The sequence below is a fragment of the Cavia porcellus genome, unplaced genomic scaffold, assembly GCF_034190915.1.
Source record: "Cavia porcellus strain 051 isolate PalLab524CR breed Dunkin Hartley unplaced genomic scaffold, mCavPor4.1 scaffold_27, whole genome shotgun sequence".
Taxonomy (NCBI): domain Eukaryota; kingdom Metazoa; phylum Chordata; class Mammalia; order Rodentia; family Caviidae; genus Cavia; species Cavia porcellus.
In genome coordinates, this window is record NW_026947510.1 from 49,611,568 (window position 1) to 49,631,397 (window position 19,830).

Genomic DNA, 19,830 nt, shown 5'->3' on the forward strand with positions numbered 1-19,830 from the left:
ATTATTTTTCTATTAGCAATAATGCCAAGAAAAAATCATCTTAACCTATAGCAGGAAAATTATGCACATTAGAAAAAGTTTTATATTTAGGATTGAATTTTACAAATAACACATTTTCTTTTGGATATATACAAATAAACAAAAAGGCAAAGACTATATTTTCTTCATTGGTAACAAGTAAAATTAAACTGACAATTAAAAAGAAAGTCACAGGTGACAGCAGAGAGTAGGAAAACACACAGCCCTTGGATTGAGTTAAATCCTTAGTGAAATCTTGGTCACTCAGCCAGTTAATTCTTCCTGCTTCTTCTGCTCATGCTCAGGTCCCAGGCATCTAGCTCCTGAGCGTTGTTACTTTCAGAGTCTGCTCTGAACCCAAAGGTCTTACTCTCACTAGTCACATCTTTTTCAATCCTCATGGCTTTGCTTCTGGTTAGACATATATCTCATCAGACAAAAGACTCTTACTAAGGTATCAGTTGAGTACTGCTCAACTGATGTTATCTTTTCCCAAATATCACATTTGCTTTATCACTAGATTTCTTGAATATTTGTAACTTTCTTTACTCAAACTGTTACTTTAAAAGTAGAACTCAGTAGAATATTTTCTAGGTCACAGTAAAGAAGAGCATACTTTTGAGACATCAAGACATTCCATCTATATATTCATTCATTCAACAAATAATTCTATGATTTATTTTGTGCCCCAGGCACCCTTTTAGGGTTGATGATGATAGAGAGGAGCAAGATCTGTGATGTCCCTGTCTCATGGAATTCTAGTTGGATTTGGGAAAAAACACTGTGATTTCATTTAGCGACAACTGCTACAGAGAAAAAGGGGTGATTAGATCGAGTAAGGCTGGATGGTGTGGGAAGTCTTAGAAACTCTCCTAGGAGGAGGCACGTGAGCTGAGAATCTAAGTGATACGGAGCTGGTGAGGTAAAGATTGGGGGGAAGATGTTATTCCCAACATATCTTAAAAAGATGAGGTTAAATGGCCATTGTGTGTATTTAAGCAAAGTTAACAGCGGCCCTCACGCAATTACTGTTGGTCTCTCTGGGGTTTCCAGAAACTCCAGGAAACTCAAACAAAACTTTGATGTCCCCTCTTTCTGATAGCTCTCGTCTTTAGGTGTCAGTCTTTTAAGGCACTTAAAAAAGATATACCTTGATCACATAAAAGTTTAACATTAGTTCTTTAACATTCATTTACTAAATATTAATAAGCATCTACTACGTGCTGAATAAAAAAAAGCAGTTAGCCAAACAGATAAAAATGCATACGTATGTAAAATCTGTGTTTTGGTAGGAGAGAAATACAAATAAAAGAAATGTTTTAGTGCATCAAATCAGAGATCTACAATTTTTCACATTTCAAAATCTCTCAAATCATAATGTGACTGTCAGCCTATGCAATCGGCAACAATTGTTTTTATTTTTTGTGATAGAAAAATAATGTAACTTTAATCACAGGCATCTTAGTCTTGATCAGTTATAAATGCAAAATAGAAAAGTGAGAAAGGAGATAGCAAGTGTGAGGCTTAGCAGGTAGAAGGGACTGGTACTTATAGATGGGAAAGATCCCACTGAACGGATCGCATCTGTACAGGAACTGAGGGTGGCGAGGGAGAAGGTCATGTGGATAACGGGAATAGGCATTTGAACTAGAAAATTATAAGAGCGAAAGTCCTGAGGCGGGAGCTCGCCAGGTGCACTTAAAGAGCAGAAGGCAGGTGATGTGCGTGTAGCTGGAAGCAAAAGGGACGGCAGCAGAAGAGGCCGAGAGACAATGACACGCCAGGCCAGGGGTGGCTTTCAATCTGATTTGAAGAAGAGATCATCAAGGGCCCAATGCAACATGATTTGGAAATACCCAGTATTCAGTTTATCTGGGTCTTAAACTCAAGAAAGATCTAAGTTGGAGATGTAAACTTAGGATATATAATTATATATGCATGTATATACATATGTATATATAATTATATATGTATATATCTCCAAACTGTATAAATTTAAGATATGACTATGTAAAGAGCTCTAAACTAGGCATGATAACACCTGTTTGTGACTCTAAGCTACTCAGGAGTCTGAGGCAGATTAATTACAAAATCTAGAACAGCCTGAACAACTAGGTACAATCCCTACACCCTGCCTAATAATAATAATAATATAATAAATTAACATATGCTAGTATATAATTATACTCTATTAATAATATTAGCAATAGTAATAAAATTATTTGCTAGTATTATTATTTTAGGGACTGAGCCCTGAAGAATAGCCCACATAGGCTAACTGGACCTCAGAGATGATTTACCAGTATTCCACAATGTTAATATCAACAATATCAACAAAGCTTAAATTTTCCCAGATCCATCCCAATTAAGTTAACAGGCCCCATGGGAGTACACTCAATTATATTATGTGTTTTATTTTAGTAGATGCTATGACATGCATTTATTCCTCAGAGAGCAATGTTTGGATCTGTTTCCTCTGTGAGAGATACCTCTTGGTACTTTCGATCTCACGATTGAGCACGGTTTTACTTGAGCTGCCTTTCAACCCAGAGTTTTCCATTACTTGAAAGGTTACAAATGATACCAATTTCCATATGTATAAAATGGGATTTTAATAGCTACTTCACAAGATTATTCTAGCAATCAAGTGAAACGAAATGAAATATTTAGTGTAGTTCCTGGGGACATAGTGTAAAATCCATAAATATTTGCGTCGTTATTTCTAGATGCAGTCTTGGAGACGTTTTTGAAAAATTGATTGGATTATGACACAAAAGTCAGTTCTATAAAATCATGGGATGGCATCTACAATTATAAAAGAGAAAATGGGCAAAGATATAGCAATATTACCTTGGAATCCTGTGAAAAAAATTAAATGTGAAATCTCTTCCTTTTTGGTAATTTGTAAGCTTCACATCATTGAACTGGTCTTATATGTAGATTAAATTGTATACATAATACTATTAGTTATTTATGTTAATTTAAAAGATTGATAATAAAAATCTAGACTTTGAGAGAAGAGTGTGTTTCATGGTGCTCCATCATACATGGAGTATAGCAATGTTTATCTTATAGCCATTAGATTCTGATTAATGGATCCATGTTTCTTAAACTTTTTTTCCAGGGCTGGTAATCAAACACAGGGCCTTGTGCATGCTAGCCAAGAACTCCACCACAGAGCTATGTCTCTAGCCCTTCATGTGTTTCTTTATCAACTATTTTTTGAAGGATTTTACGTGTACTTTAATGTCCAGTGACTAAAGTATAGTAAGATTGAAGAATAGAGTATGGAAAATACACCTGTAGAACAAGCTCAACACATCATAAGAGAACAAGAATATCGTGGTTTTTCAAAAATCTGCCCTAATTTATTGGAGATTTAAATGATTGGGGATCTAAATTCTGATGTTAGAATCCCACTTTATGAGTAGCAGATGATCTCAAACATAGCTTTGAAACTGGACACCTCACTGGTATCATGAAAGCTTATTTTTTCCTTCCTGCAACCAGAGTGTGAGTCTGAATGGCCCATCTACCCCACACACATGCAGCTACATTAACAGCAGGAATCAGGAATCGCAGGACTCTGTAAGTCAAGCCTGAATCACAGTTTCGATGAGCAAATTATCTTCCTGCAGATCTTTTGGGAAAGGTGTGAGATTATAAACATTTTGGCTAAAGAACACCTGCCCTATTTACCTTTAGGGAAATCAAATCTCACCAAAATACTGTGACTGAAATATCTACATTCACCGGCTCCTAGAAGACAGAGCCCAGGGTATGATCATTTTTTTATGTCCTTGTCACATTTCTTCTGAGTTTCAGGGTGGATCACCAGCTTCCCTCTACACTTATGGAGGGCTTATGTGTCGGGGTTCTCAGGAGCTGAGGAAGTTGATAATGTTCACTTTGGGGTCTCACCCCTTTCCTTCTGGACATTATGAATTATCTTTGATCCATTTTAAGCTGCAGAAGTCTGTGTGATCTTTGCTCATGGAAGGTTAGCAGCTGACCAAAAAACCCCATAATTAAAATTCTGTAATACTACGAACCACCTAGAAATGATCAGTGCTTAGTGAAAAGCAATTGTCCCCAAAATTCATTATTTGCCAACAAGTAACCTTAGAAAGCCTCCCCATACAGACTGGCAGTAAATTATGAAAACATTAATTCAATAAGGGTGAATTAGAACCAGAATTTAAAGACGATTCATGTTTTTTAAACTTAGAGAAATATAATTTCCATTCTAATGGGAAAGAATTTTTTACAATATTTTCCTAAATTATAAGGCAACACTTATTTTAAAGGTAAGCTAATGCAAGTGATAATTGTTTATATTTCCCAATGAAAAATACCACTTTATCATTCAAATTTATGCTTTGATGTTGCCTCGTCTAGGATATCAGTGTGATCCCACACACGTTCATTTGTGTGGGCTCTTGAGTGCTTACACTGATATATATTTTCAATCAAATTCAAGACTTTCAGAGAAGGTTGTATACTTACAGTTTAATTAATAGTACACATGCTAATTAGGTCAATTAGTGAAGGAAGGCTGTAGGTCCCTAGACTCAACACATGAGTTATCATGTGGATCTCTCTCTCTCTCTCTCTCTGTAACTAGAGATCAGAGACCATCTCTTACTCATCTTTATAGTCAAAGCATTAAGTATGCATAGACCTCACAGACAGTAGAAGCTCAATAAATACATCACATTGGGCTTTCAAGAAGGCCCTAAAAGCAATTACAGTAAGGATAAGTGAGAATGGCAAGAGTTAGGATTAAGAATGAATTTATAATTGGTCCCATATTTCTTTAAGATACTGATAAGACCCAGCACTACACACAGATGTGGTACTGGTGCTGGTAGACAGAAATTAATGTGAAACTTCCAGGACGGTAGCACATTTTATGAGCAACCTGGTCTGAAAGTACTTTTTAAAAATGTTTTTCCTTAGTTGTTGTTATTTTTGGTACCTATAATTAAATAAACCAAACTGCCACATCTAACAATTTTCCGTGCTTATTGTCTATTTAAAACCAAATATAGCGAGATTCCCAGAACACTGGAAATAATGGCTTCATTTCTTTGCTCTTAGCAGCTGTGTCTGTGTGTGCTTTTTCACATCATGACAGAGCTATTTAAAGGAGAAAACTGCTGAAAAAAAAAATCACAGGACAACTTAATTTAACTGTCTCTGGCTAAAATTATGACAACAAAACAAACCAGTTTGAGTAAACTGTGTCTTAGCTCACTTTCCAAACATTGGGTCAACCTGTAGCATTTAAAAATTTTAACATCAAAATTTTTGCATCCTAAAATATGTACTGTGAAGAGAAATTACAATAGTCATGAAATAATGTGCAGCCTTTTGACACATATTAAGTCTCTAGGATCCACATGAATGTACACGGGCAAGTATCATTCAGAGTCTTTCTTTAAAATGCTGAACTCATTCTTTCCTCTGTGTCCAATGAATGGTCTTGAGTGTAAGAAAGAGAAGTCTTTTGAAAAGGTTCCTTTTCAGCTGTCTTTCTTTCATTAATCAATGGAATCTAGAGGAATTTATTGAGTGATTACTAAGTAGCCCTCAGAATAGGGGCTATAATAATGAATAAGACTAGATTCATCTTCATGGTGAGCTACGGAAGAGCCATGGTGATACGTACGGGATGGAGCTGTGTTGCAGAGATGTTGGGACAGCCTCTGAGAAGGAAATTTTCAATTGGGTCGGGGAGGCGAATTCTGGTGTTGGAATGCCACTCCCCAAAGTGATGCTATCCATAGATGGAGTCTTTGGGAGCCAATTAAATCTTTCTGTGTGTGTGTGTGTGTGTGTGTGTGTGTGTGTGTGTGTGGTCTTCACAAAAGGGATTAGTGCTCTTATCAAAGAGGTTCAAGAGAGTCTCTTCTACCACTTGAGAACACAGGAAAAGGCACCATCAGAGACCAAGCAACCAACTCACACGAGATACAAACTCTGCAGGGACCTTGATCTTGGCCTTCTTAGCTTCCAGAACAGTGAGAAATACATGGTTGTTATTTATAAACTACCTTGTCTGTGGTAGTCATTTGAGCAACCCAAATGGACCAGGACTAGGAGAGCTGGAGAAAGGCTCTTCATCTCACTCGGAAAATGAAAGCTTAGGGCAGTGAAAGGACTTTCCCTGGTTGGGAAGTGGGGAGGCATTTGGGAGGGACAGAGGGGAGCATAGGTAAACAGTCTTAAATGGCCCTAAAAAAGAAAGTGGTTTCTTTTTCTTTCAAGTTTATATATCTGCTTTTCCAACAGCTGTCTGCATGTTCAACAGGGGCATCTGAGACTTCAGAATAAACACAGTGCAGCTGCCTAGAGCACTACATTTCTGTGAACATTCAGGGGGCCAAAACATCATTTTTATATTTCAAAAAACCATTGTGCATATGTTCACAAAGCAAAACGTTATGTCTGGTACAATGGCTCAGGGCTTTGTCCTGCACTGTCAGAGACATTCTCTTCCCCAATCTCTCCCACCATTCAGTAGCCTTTGGGGAAGCACTGGGAAGTCACTGCTTGTGTGAACACTGGAGCTGAGTGCAAATCAACCTTAACAAGTCCCTTCAGGTCTCCGCTTCTCCCTCCAAAGGAAGAGGCACCCTGCCTGTGTTAGGTACATTCCATCTTTCTTCTTTTCTTGGGTTTGTATCTGAATACATGTCTGTACCCTCAGTGAAAGGATAATGCCTATACCACCTTTTGTTAATGAGTCATGCATTTCATATACAGTATGACACTAATCTCCTCTTCCTTGCCCATTTCCCATTAGGCTCATTTTGCATATGAGAAAAGTGAAACCTAAGGTCATATAGTTTGAAATGGTGAGGTCAGAATTCATAGAAAAGCTTGTCTGATCCCGAAGATCATTTTACAAGTTCCTTCATTTATGCAACTCTAGTAAAAAAAAAAAGGTTGACTAAGCCAATGATTTCTGAGATCAGATGAGTCCTGATCATATTTGTATGTGGGGTTTTCTAAATCCAGAAGCAAAGCAAAGGTGTAAAGGCTGGGGTCACTGTGGACTTGCAGAATCCCCACCTAGTTGCCACTTTGTTTTCAAAGTCTTGGGTCCAAAATGCAACCCTGAGGCTGGGGTCGTAAAACGAACATGCTTCATGCCAGAATGGAACACCAACTTCTGCTCAGCCTCCAAATCTGAGCAATGCATATGCAGAAGCCTTCCTTACACCTGTATATGGGCACTAAGACCAAGCAAGAGAGCAGACCTCTGTCCCTCCATGCTTTAAAAACTTTGTTTCCCCAAATAAGTACAAGGTTTGTTGCAAATTTACAAAAATTAACACCTAATTTCCTAGCTGAACAATGTTTTTCTTCCAGTTTGTACTCTCCTAATGGTAGAGTGCATATTATAGAAAGCATTAATTTGCTAGAAATTTGCACATTATTTTACAGAAACTTGGAAATCATGTTATGGATATTTTTAGAATCTTATTCACTTTTATATATTTGAATGTTTTTCATAATTGAAGGACAAGATATATATTGAGTATATGGTAAAAGTCTAGTTATATAACATTATTTGACCTTAAGAATCACTGGTGGAGTACATTACATACATGTAGATTCTGGGTTTCACCCTAGGGATTTTGATTTAGTACTGCAGAGCCCCTGAAATCACATAGCTGCCGAAACCAAGACATTCTGAGGAACTGATTGATTGGTAATGAGATTAAAGAGATTTCTTAAAAATACTGTTCTGGATTGTGAGAGAAATATATACATATATATGTGTGTGAGTGTGAATATATATGTAATATATAATGTAAATATTTATTTACATATAGTATATATATAATAATAGTATCTTTGTTATATGTAATATGTACTATATACTGTATACTTTGTAGTCATACACATATATACTCTATATACCATACTACATGCTATATTATATGTATTATATATTTATATACACTATAACATACTATTCAATTATGTTAATTAACTGTAGTGTCATCTTGAATAAGAAATGCTTGGCAGATTAGTTAGCATAGTTTCTGGATGTGTCTGGATGATTGACTTACAGAAGAGGGAAACACATCCTGGGCGTAAGTGGCACCAACCATTAGGCTTCTAGCCTGGGTGGGATCAAAAGGGAAAGAAGGAAGTCCCATCTTTTGTGTCTTTGGAAGAGCTCCAGCCCTCCATCAGCTTTGGACGTTCATTCCAGGCCTCCAGCACAGACCCTTCTTCCTCTAGTGCAGATTTTCCAGGCATCCAGTGTGACGCTTGAGCATCCCGATATGGACTCACACAAAACTCTGCAGTGAGTTCCATGCCTTTGACCTGTGATTGGTTCCTCTGGCTCTTCGGGACAAACATAGCTCTTTTTCTATTCTTTCACCCCTAACTCTGCAGATGGTCACTATAAACCAATCTTGTAAATTCTTTATATATCATAACATATCATATCATATCATATCATCTCGTATTGTATTGTATCCCATATCTGTATATCTGTTTCTCTGGTGAACTCGAGTTGTTACAATGATACAGTATAATGTATTTATATTTATACATTTATACTATGTATCATAAGTATATACATACTACCAGTATGTAGAGCGTATATGTACTATAGTGTGACATATATTATACATAAAATATACAGTCTAAATACTATTTATCCATATATATATAGATTTTTTCTAATTTTCCGAATTTTGAAAATATGCATTTTGTAATCAAAACAAAACACTTAATTTTGATGAAAATAAAATGATTGAAGCTGCTGCTTGTAGTTACTAGAAATCCTTGGCAAAACTTCAATTCATATTTCAATTTCTAACTGTATTTTAGTCACTAAAAGAAATGTAACTGGCGGGTGTGCCATTCCTGCGAACTAAGGATTATGATGAAGCCATTAAATTCTAATGTTTTAGGAATTAAAAGGCAGTGCTTTCTAAATACTTCATCAAAACTGGGAGTGGAATCCCACAGAGCAGATCTAGAAAGGGTGGGAATGTCAGCTACTGCCGGCTGCACACGAAGGCTTTGAATCAAGAATGAAGCTTGCTTCTCACCCCGCTCTCCCACAAGGTCCACCAGGCACACCTCAGATTCCTGAGTTCTCGGAGGTCCCAGGTTTAGAAATCTTGGCTAGCCCACTGAGGAACTTAGGGAACATACTGATCACCCAGGTATTTGCTATTCTCTCAAGTTAAGGAACTCTAACTAAACAAAGCTGGCCAGTTTCAGGGAGTCCTTGGATAGACTTTCTAGAGGTCACCAAGAATATGAGCAGAAGAAGGGAAGGACATACTTGATGACTGTCTGTAAGATACTAAATCAGGTTTTCACACATTCAAACTCACCTACTTTCGTTTGAATCTCCCAATTGCCCAGCATTTTAGAGGTGAGGCTCAGAAAGGTTAAGCAACTCTCCTGAAGTTCCATACCTGGTAAGTGGCTTATCTCGTCTTGAATGGAAGTCTTTGACTTTCAGAAGATATTTTTTGGATGTTAAGGCTTTGGATGTTACAACCTCTCTGAGGTTCATGTAGTGCTGCAGTGGATTAACAAGCCGAGAAATGAAGAAATGGTCACTGCATGAGGTAAGCCTCAATTGTTAAACTTCTGGCCACTGTGAAATGTATTTGAAAGGTCAGCTTGCACCTATAGCAGTTAGGCTGGGGAATGAAGCAGACAGAATGAAGGCGTGTGCCTGCAACCGATCTCTAAATAGAACTATGTAATCAACATCAGCAGCTTAAGAAGAGATGGTGATAAGGGGCACATTTTGAATTAAATGCAGCTCCATCCAAGATCAGCATGATACATGTTCTGCAATAGTAAAAGGCATTACACAACTGCGGGAATCTTATTTATAGAGAGCTTAATGTACCAGGAATGATTTGTTCCAAGTTATTTCAACTCAAATCATAATGCTATAAAACACATTGTTAGGTAAGCAACAAAGAGACATTAATATGCATGTCACACAAAATAGTTTCTGAGACTGAGCCACAGAAAACTGTCACTCCGGGCTTGTCTCTATTGCATTGATGTTTTATTTTATTCAGAACCCTGGGTGCTACTTGAAATCATCTTAATTTATTATACTTACTTGTTTCTTAGCTATCGAATTAGACTGTAATCCCCGGGGGAGCCATCTGGCCTAACATTTGCTATCCAGTGGCCACATCTGTGTCTGAAATGTTCTAAGAACTTGTTGCAAATTTGTTCAAGAAATGAATGAGTAAAGAAGTCAAAACACTTGAATTATGCATATGTAGAAATCGTGTCCGCCTAAATTTGTATTTTGGATCTGGTAGCATCAGAATAATAGCTATGTCTAAAAAATTACTTATTTGGAATTTTAGTAACTTTTACTAAAGGACATTGTCAAGGACATTTGTACTAAAATATTGAAAGAAAAAATTGCACCTGTATTAAACATGTACAGACTTTTCTTCCTGTCATTATTCCCTAAACGGTGCAGTATAATAAATATGTAACATTTACATTGTATTAGGTACTAGAGATGATTTAAACTATAGAGGAGGATGTGTGTAGGTTATATGCAAACACTACTCCATTTTAACTGAGAAACCTGAAAGCATTTGCATTTTAGTATCCACAGCGGGAGGTATCATAGGACCAATCCTCCAAGGACATGGAGTGACAATTCTAATAATATACCATACATATATGTGTGCCTACTCGGTGCCAGGCATATATTATTAACAGTTTTAATCCTGAAAAATTACCATGAATTAAGATCATATATTTTGTCTTCCATGACTTATTGAGGATGAAACAGAAGCATAGGAATGCAAAGCAATTTACCACATTGTCCAATAATAAAGTGTTAGAACTGGGTTTCAAACCTAAGATATCTGACTTCAGAGGTTTTAGCCTTAATCATTGTATTTTACTGTCTCTCTAATATATACCCAAGTTATATACAGCTATGGAGTATATCTTTTCACACAAGCATGGAATTAGAAAAAATTTTTAAATTCCATGGTGAGTCTGACATTCCATTAGGTCTTTAAATTTACAAATTCATTGCGGATACTGTTCTAAAAAGTGGATGTGATTCCCATACATTGTTTGTTAATCACAAAGGGGAAAACAGAAACTAAATGGGGGTATGGGGGGAAGACCATACCTTCACCAACTGAAGAGAATTAAATTACCAGCAAGGCGGGAACAGCATGTGTCTACGGGAGGGATACCTTCAGACAGACATGACATCACTTGTATAATATGCATAACCTGATTCTAATCATGAGAGCACATCAAACAAGCCCAGGAAAGGAATATTCCATAAAATACTCGTCTGTAAGACAAAATGCCAATGTCATGAGGAACAAAGAAAAACTGAGGAACTGTTTTAGATTAAAGGAGAATACAAAGGAATGGTAACAAAATGTAGTGCATACATGAACCCGACTGAATCCTTCTGAAGAAGAAAAACATGACAAAATTCATTGCTTAATAAGCTGACGAACTAGGAACATGGACTGTAGAGCAGATTAAAATATTTTAGAAGAGTGAACTTCTTTAATTTGGTGATTGTACTATAATTATATAAAGTATATCCTTGTTCTTAGGAAAAAACAGATTAAAGTGTGGGGAAAGATGTCTGCTACCTACTATCAAATGTTCCAAAATAACATGAAGCCATTTTGTAAAAACTGATGAGTCTGTACAAAGTGTCTATGGAGTTTTCTGTGTAGTTCTTGCAAATTTTCTGTAAATTTGAAATTATTTAAATCTAAGCAAAGGTAGAAAAGTAAATAACTTTTCAGAAAACTAAAGATGCTTCAAAGAATTTTTAAGTCTGATTTAAAATAATTGATTTAGACAGACTAGTTTTTAAGAAAGGTAACATGGCGTGGGCCTGTAATCCCAGGATTTAGAAAGGCTGAGGCAGGAAGGATCACACATTTGAGTTCCATCTGTGTAATTTAGCAAAAGATACTGCCTCAAATAAAAAAGGTAGAGGGACTAGGGATTTAGAAAGTCCCTGGTGGGGGGGGGGCAGGACAGAGAGAAAGAGAGAGACAGAGACAGAGAGACAGAGAGACAGAGAGACAGAGACAGAGAGACGGTGAGGGGGGAGAGAAGAGAAGGGGCGAGAGAGAACATGGCTCAGTATCCTATCTGAACTAGAACACGGTTCTAGTTATTACCCAAAGGTCTGAGCTGCTGGTTTGGAGTTAGAAGGGTTGTCATTCATTATGCCCACATATTAAGAGACTTCTATTTCTCATTTGTCAAATAGTGACTCGTCATGTTTGTATAGTATTCCGCACTCCATAAAAGTTCTATGATACTAAAGGTAATAAAAACCAACTCAAATCCTGAGCATCTTGCTGTGCGGTAGAGAAAGATACTGAGTCAGGGGAAAGGCTAACAAACTATAGAATGTGAGGGCCAGGAAAGATCGTGGATTAAGTGAAATTAGGATTGTAACTGGGCAAAATTATGCATTGTTATGAAAGGTGGAAACGGTGGTTTTGGGAAATGGGGAATTATACACAAGTAGTAGCAGAATGCATATTGGCTTCACAGTTAGGTGGTAATTGTTACTTTTAGAGTTTGGTTTATTATTTATTTATTTTTGTCTTTTTGAGACGCGGTCTCACTGTATCATTTTGGTTTATTCTAACGGATTGTGCATATTGGTTCCCCAAAACCAAGAGTCTTTATTTCTCATTTGCTATTCTCATGTTTAAAAATTTCTAGTTTTCAAAGAGTTATTTTTTTTTAAACAGCTTTTTTGGTAAAGGGATAATCTGAGCCAAGTGCTCGGGAGGCCTCCCAGGAACTATAGTTCTTTACAGACTGATGTCTTAGCACAACAGCCTGATTTAATTTTATATAGTGGTGACTGTGATTGATAAATAGAACTTTAAAATGTTTCAAAATAGAACTTCAAACGTGGCACTTGTCTAACATGTGCAGTGCCCTAGGGTCCATCCCAGCACTGCAAAGAAACAAAAGAATAAATAATCATATAAATCAAAAAATGTTCACCCTTAAACACAAGTGGTGAAGACATTTTACATCTAATTATTAGATTATTTTTAAAAATTATTTTTAAAAGGTTTTTTTTTTTTTTAATATGCGGGTGATGCGTATATTCAATAGATGCCTGAAGAGGTAGTCCGGGCGTCGTATGCTGAAAACTTGATTCCACTACAATTTATAAACCTAGACTTAGAAATGACTTCTAGAATCTTAACGATAGAATAGGTATTAACATAACCTTTACCAGTAATGACAGATGCAGGAAAGTAATCCGTTCCTCTGAGTACCTAGAAAGCAGGAAAATAAGATTACCTAACTGTAATTAATTGATGATGTTAGTGGTCCAGGAAAGCAGCCCGAGAGCATGCTGGAAATAAGGAATGAAGAAGCCAGGTGTGATGCCGGTTTGCTCAGCACTGGAGGCTGAGGCAGGAGGATGGAGGTGAGTTCGAGGCCCGCCTTAACTGCATAATGAATCTTGTCTCAAAGCAAAAAAAAGGAATAAGAGTTTGAGGCGAAATACATAAAATAAACCTTAATCAGTGTGTTTAGAGTGTTAAAGAAGGCGTAAATATTATAAGAAAGGCAACATGTAGATGATTGCATAAACACAATGTATACATTTTAAAAACAAAACAAAAAATGAGAGCAAGTGAAGCCCTCAAGAGGAGTTCGAGAGCAATAATGCATCAGTGCTGCGCTCCTGCGGGGCAGAGCCTGGAAGAAATCTCCCGCCGAGACCCGACAGGCTCCCTTTTCTTCTTGCACTGCTTTTCCTCCCTAAGCTGCCTTCCATATGTGGCTGCTGGAGGGGACACGACCTGCTCAGCAAATGGAGTAGCGAGCCTGGTCCATTTGTCAGCTGCACACTGGGGCCGGGGGACTAATCCATCACTCCACTCCGTTTAACACAGAAATTGCTCACGAGCTCCATTAGCAGGGTTCGGCTCCTGGTGCCCACGATGCCACAGCAGACGCTGGAGAGCTGGACACAGAGCCCAGGGCTGCTAGGTTACAGGAGCTGTGCCCCACGGACTCCCTACAGGAGAGCTTCCTCTTGTCCTCCCCACACTATGATCACTGCGAAAGGCATCATTCGGCTAATTAACTGCAATTCATTTTATAACTCCGGTTCCACAACCTATTGGTGTTAATGTTACTTCAAAACACAGATATGCACCAACTAATGCAGTACACCAAAACGAGCTGAGTACCATCTCCTAAAGCCTCTGCCTCTGGCTTCTCGAAGCTGGATGGACAGGGTAAAGCCAGGTGGAAGTCTCAGGGACCTGGGCCAAGGGCTGGGGTAGGGGCTGGGCAGGGGTTGAGGACAGGCTCCAAGCTGACTGAGCACAGGCTTTCCCAGGTTGTGGGCCAGGGATCTTGGCCATGCTCAGTAGATGACCAGGTCACTCAGCCAAAGCCCTGCAGACAGACCGAGGGGAAGATGAACTCGGTCCCTTCACCACCCGGAGGAATGCATATCTACCACAACCGCCCCCCACCCTTCCTCCAGAAATGTGCTACGGGCCTTAATCTCACTATCTGAATTCCCACAGTCTTTTTTAGATATACTATCGTTCAGGCAGTGAGACTCTCCTGACAGAATCATGTAAGTAAAATCCAACTACTGTCTCTGGAATGCCCTTGTAAGCCAGAGATTGTACTTCACTTAATGACCTCTTGTAAGCCCTGCAATCTACAGATAGGCTAGTTGTTATTATACATATATAAAATGGTATCTATCTAATATATGCAAATATACACACATTTCAATTTAGTTAAGGAAGTGGAAGTCTAAGAAGATTAAGTAATGTGGGTCAAAGTCACCCAGCCTGCAAATAGAAGAAGGGTTGGAATTTGCATCTGTCCCTATTCTTTCCCTCTACGCACCCTGAAAGCTCACTTGGGGAAATCTCTAGCCAATTAATGCCCATCTTACATTAGACCCACACTCCCATCTGAGAAGCTTGTCTTAGAGAAGCAAAAACTCCCTCTGGAAGTTATTATCATGATCACCATAACCACTGTGATTATTTCACCTGACCGTTCAGTTGGGACAAACACAAGTTTGCACAAAATTGCTCTCTTACTTTCCAATTGATTTTTACCTTCTGAATGCTTTTGTACTTAATCTGTATTGTTCTAGACATTTAAGATGGATCTATCTGTCATTTCAAATGTTTACAATTCTGAATACAGCTCCTGATTTTAAAATTTCACTTTACTTCAGGGGACAGCCACTTCATAGACAAAATCCAGCAGTGTCTTAGAACAGCAAACAGAATTCTTGCTGAAAAATTCAAAAGTCCAGGAGAACACAGATCGTATTTTGTACCCTGTAAAGGTTCTGGAACAAGCTGGTATTCAAGAAATACAAAATAATACACCCATTAAACTCAGGTTACCATTCAACATTTCAGGCTAACTTTATACCTTAATGGAATGGATTTCATTTCTGTAACAGCACAAAGAAGATTATTTAAACTGCTACTCACAAATTATGCTTATAAACTACTGCAGCTTTCCTCCTCCACACCACACCCGGCCAGAGTGTTATTTTTAAAGCATGAATAGTTTGACTATTGTTACTTTCATTTTTTAATAACAAAAGGAAATCAGAGAGACAGTGATTTTCCCAAGGTAATAATATAAAGATGAACAGATCAATTAATTGCTCCTGATTTAGGAACTGTGCTGTAATGCCCTAACTCGTTTCCTAGAGAAATAATTTTTTTTGTTACTCTTCAAATCATCACTAAGATATGAGGATATTCAAAGCCCTGGTCCAAGATAACATGACAAGGTAGTTTATATTGGTAGTAGTCAAGTCGTATGATTTCTGAGGTTTCTTACAAATTTGATATTACTTCAGGGTGAATGCACTTAATATAAAGCCAAAGAAATCTACAAAACATTATATAACATATGTCATATACTGTGTGCCATAATGTATAATAACATATAACAATGATTTATCTCATTTTAATTTTTTCAAAGTGTTACTTTTTTTTTTTTTTTTAGCACCAGGGATCAAACTCAGACCTCATGCTTGCCAGGTAGATGCTTAAACTACTGAGCTAAATTCCCAGCCCCGTGTTATCTATTGGTTATAAAATACAGAAACAATGTAGAATGTGATAAACCCAAAAACTAGGGTAGATGCCCTGCTTTTAATGATTTCACTGGTGACCAAGTCCCTCTTTGAAGAACAATTCCTTTCCTGTCACTGGAGACATTGCTTCCAGATAGTAACTCCGTGTTCTCACCTGACCTTTGGGCACAGGCGATGTTTGGGGGATAGTAAAGGGATCATCTGAGCGGCCACTGTATCTACATTCTTAGCCATCGTAACTGGTGCCAGAATGGACATGGGGCCCAAGCCAGGCCACTCAGAATCCTTTCCTGAAACTTTTGCTAACGAAAGATGGGGAAGCAAAATTTTCTTTTCTTTACCACTAAGATGTGAGCCTAGAACCTGCCAACAGGGGCATGTCCCCGCGCGGTGAACAAGACAAGGAGAAATAGAGCCGAGACACAGAAAAGAAAATAGGGAAGAGTTCTGATGCTATTTAGATCCTTGATTCTAAACATTCCCCAGGCCAGTTTCTCCACGCCCTTCCCACATGTGGACACATACTCTACCCACCCCGCACTGCTTTTGTTTATGGGAGCTCAAATAGAGTTTCTATTATTTGGTGGAAAAGATATTCTGAATAATACAATTACTACGTACAGTTGAAATAGGCATTTCCCCAACTTCTTTTCCAGAGGTACCACTCAGGAATTATGGGTCAAAGTAACAGAAGAACGAGTTGACCCAACATTCAAACAGATAGATATATTTGCTTATGTAATAGGGCTTCCAGAAAACAACTATGGGGCTGGACTGTAAGAACTCTGGGGACAGGGGACTCATACATAGTTCTGTCTCATTTCCATTTTTCTCTACATGTTAACTGTATATGTCAGACTGGTTTTGGCCTGCGAGGAATGAACTTGGCCATCAGGAACTCAAGAATCACCTTTGTGCTAAGGATGGGGGCAAAAGCCTATAATCTCAGCACTCAGGCGACTGAGGCAGGAGGACTGCCACGAGTTTGAGGCCAGCCTGGGCTGCATAGTGATTTTAAGGCCAGCGTCAACTACATAATGAGACCCTGTCTTAAAAAAACCCAAAAAACAAAACAAAAAGTCCTCATCTTATGACTTGTAGGAAAGAAGTCTTCCGCCTCTTAAAAGAATCCAGTTATTGAATGGTCAGAAGTACACTGATTAGTCTCACTTGGGTCACAAGTTAATCTCTGAACTAGTCACTGAGGCCGGGATTTGTGGTTGACCAGTTGAACAATTTCTGCAATTAGGGAAATAGAATTAAAAAGGACTATGTGGCTGATCTCCTTTGAATCACTTAGTAGAAAGTAGGAAGAAGAGAGGTTTATCAGAGAGAGGGGCTGCTATTGAAGAGAAAACTGTGAACCTAACAATAAGTGTTCTTTTTTGAACAGTTTGGTACACAGCTTCTCAGATTTTTTTCCCAATTGTGAGCAAATTTAGAAATATGGGAACATTCTAATGGCTTTGCTTATGCTGGATGCATTAGAGTATTTGAAGCAAGGCATGATGTGGAGACGGAGGGCCAGCTCGGTGACCCTGCACACACTCAGCAGGCTCGAGGTCCCCAGTCATTCCCAGCACCAAAAACAGAACTGAAAGGAAAAACATCAACAAACATGACCATAACTTAAATTTCTCTAATTCTACCAAAAGACAAAAGTGAAAAATTCCCAAAGAAAGCTGGAGGTAAAGGCAGAGCCCTGGAGATTAGTGGTGATTTTCATGGCTGACTTCTGGCTGGGGATATTATTCTGAAAAGGTCTTTCAATAAAGTTGAAATAAAGATATGTTCCTAGCACCATTCTGGATGTATAATGTGTTCTTTTTTTTTTTTTTTTTTTTTTTTTTTTTTTTTGTCTTTTTCCTTTTTATCAGTACCGGGGATTGAACTCACGACTGCCTGCTTTTAAGGCAGGCGCTTATGCAGCTGAGCTAAACCTCCAGCCCCTATAGTGTGTTCTTAATGACTTGATAATTAACTCCCCAGGAAAGTGAAACAGATATAGAAATGTACTTTTTTGCTGTTCACTGGCGATTTTTACATTAAAAAAATATAAATACATGCCTGAAAGAACTTTTAGACTTGAAGAGAACTGAATGCTTTGTTTATTGGTCATGTCTAAAAACGATCGGAAGTGCTTATGGTACAGACGACAGTAGCCAGGGACCCTGAGTCCTTGGCGTCCACGTCCCTGTGCAGTGTGGAGCTGCTTTGCACCAGCACTACAATGCAGGAGGAAAGCAAGATGGTTCTGAGGCATGGTGACTTTGCAGCTGTCCCCTGACCTCTCATGGTATTCACCTGAGGGGCGCCAATGCCATGTGTTGGAGGGCTGACCCACTGTCTCCGTAGAGAGACATATGTGGGGAGAAACTCAGGTCTCCTGCCAACAGCTACCATCACTTTCTGACAGGTTATGGGGGCACCTTCAGCCCCAGTGAACCGTGTTCTTGTCATCAATCTAGGAGACATTTGAGGCAGCCTTTTGAGAAAATGCCTTGTTCCTAACACATGGTTACTGTGGGTAATAAAATAAAATGTTACCTTTTGGAATTATTTGTGGATTTTAAATTTTTGTTTATTATTATTACTATCATTGGTTTTTTGAGACAGGGTCTTACTATGTAGTTCAGGCTGGCCTTGAAGTCACTGTACAGCCCAAACTGGCCTTGAAGTCACTGTAGAGCCCAAGCTGGCCTTGAGTTTACAGTCATCCTCCTGCTGCAGCCCCCCAAGAGCTGGGATTCCCGAGTGAGTGTGCCACCATGCCTGGCTGAAATTGTTATAGAGCTACAAGTAACTAACATATAAAATAAATGTATCAAATATACTTGAGTAAATTTAGCAATCTATTCCTTTGAAATATCGAGTCAAGGTTATGATATTGAATTAGATCACATTAGTAGGATGGAATACATCTTCTGTTTCTCTCTTCCTGTTGGTTTACTATTCTGAGAAGCACAGTATCACCAAGATACTCTTACTTCTGATCATTAGATGTCTCTCTAGCCAATGAGAAATTTTATTTATTTATTTATTTATTTATTTATTTATTTACTTGTAGAGTAAACTCGAAACAAAGTTTTCTTTACCAGTGGTAGAAATTCCGGGGAGAGGGCTGAGGTCACCAGTAGAATACAAAGTATTAAAGACGCAATATTTCTCTACTCTCCCCGTGGGTTTCCCTTCAAATGCTAAACAGACCTAAACCATAAAAAACACATTAAACAGAAGTGCTGCTGTTACATATTTTAGAACTTTTGTTGTTTACTTTCACTAAGTAACTTGTTGAGAAAATTCAAGCTACTGAAATATTTTTAGTGATGTCAACTCCCTGTTAATTGCTAAAGGAAGGGGTTTTTGGAATTACTCCTGCTAATATTTGCTTTCCTGAGCACCAACCGTCAGGTTAGCTGCATGTTCAAAGGATTCAAAGAAAGAGCTTTTAAAACTGTAATAGAAAAAAAAAAAAAAAACAGGGAAAGAATTGGTTTTTTAAAAATTAGTTTTAGAAAAAAATCAAGTTAATTTAGGCACTGTAGAAAGGATTACAATGAGTTGTCTTGTGTCTAAAGATACAGAATTTAAAACTGTTAAATTGGAAAATATAGCTCTCTTTTAGCTACAGAGTTCCAAAACTTCTGCCAAATTAG

The 19,830-nt window shown here is 38.1% G+C and overlaps 1 pseudogene; it reads right to left on the reverse strand.

Moving 5' to 3' along the window:
- The window catches only part of LOC100722992 (ESF1 homolog), a 41,169-nt pseudogene extending 24,761 nt beyond the window's left edge, over nucleotides 1-16,408 (reverse strand).
- Nucleotides 16,409-19,830: the final 3,422 nt, after the last annotated feature.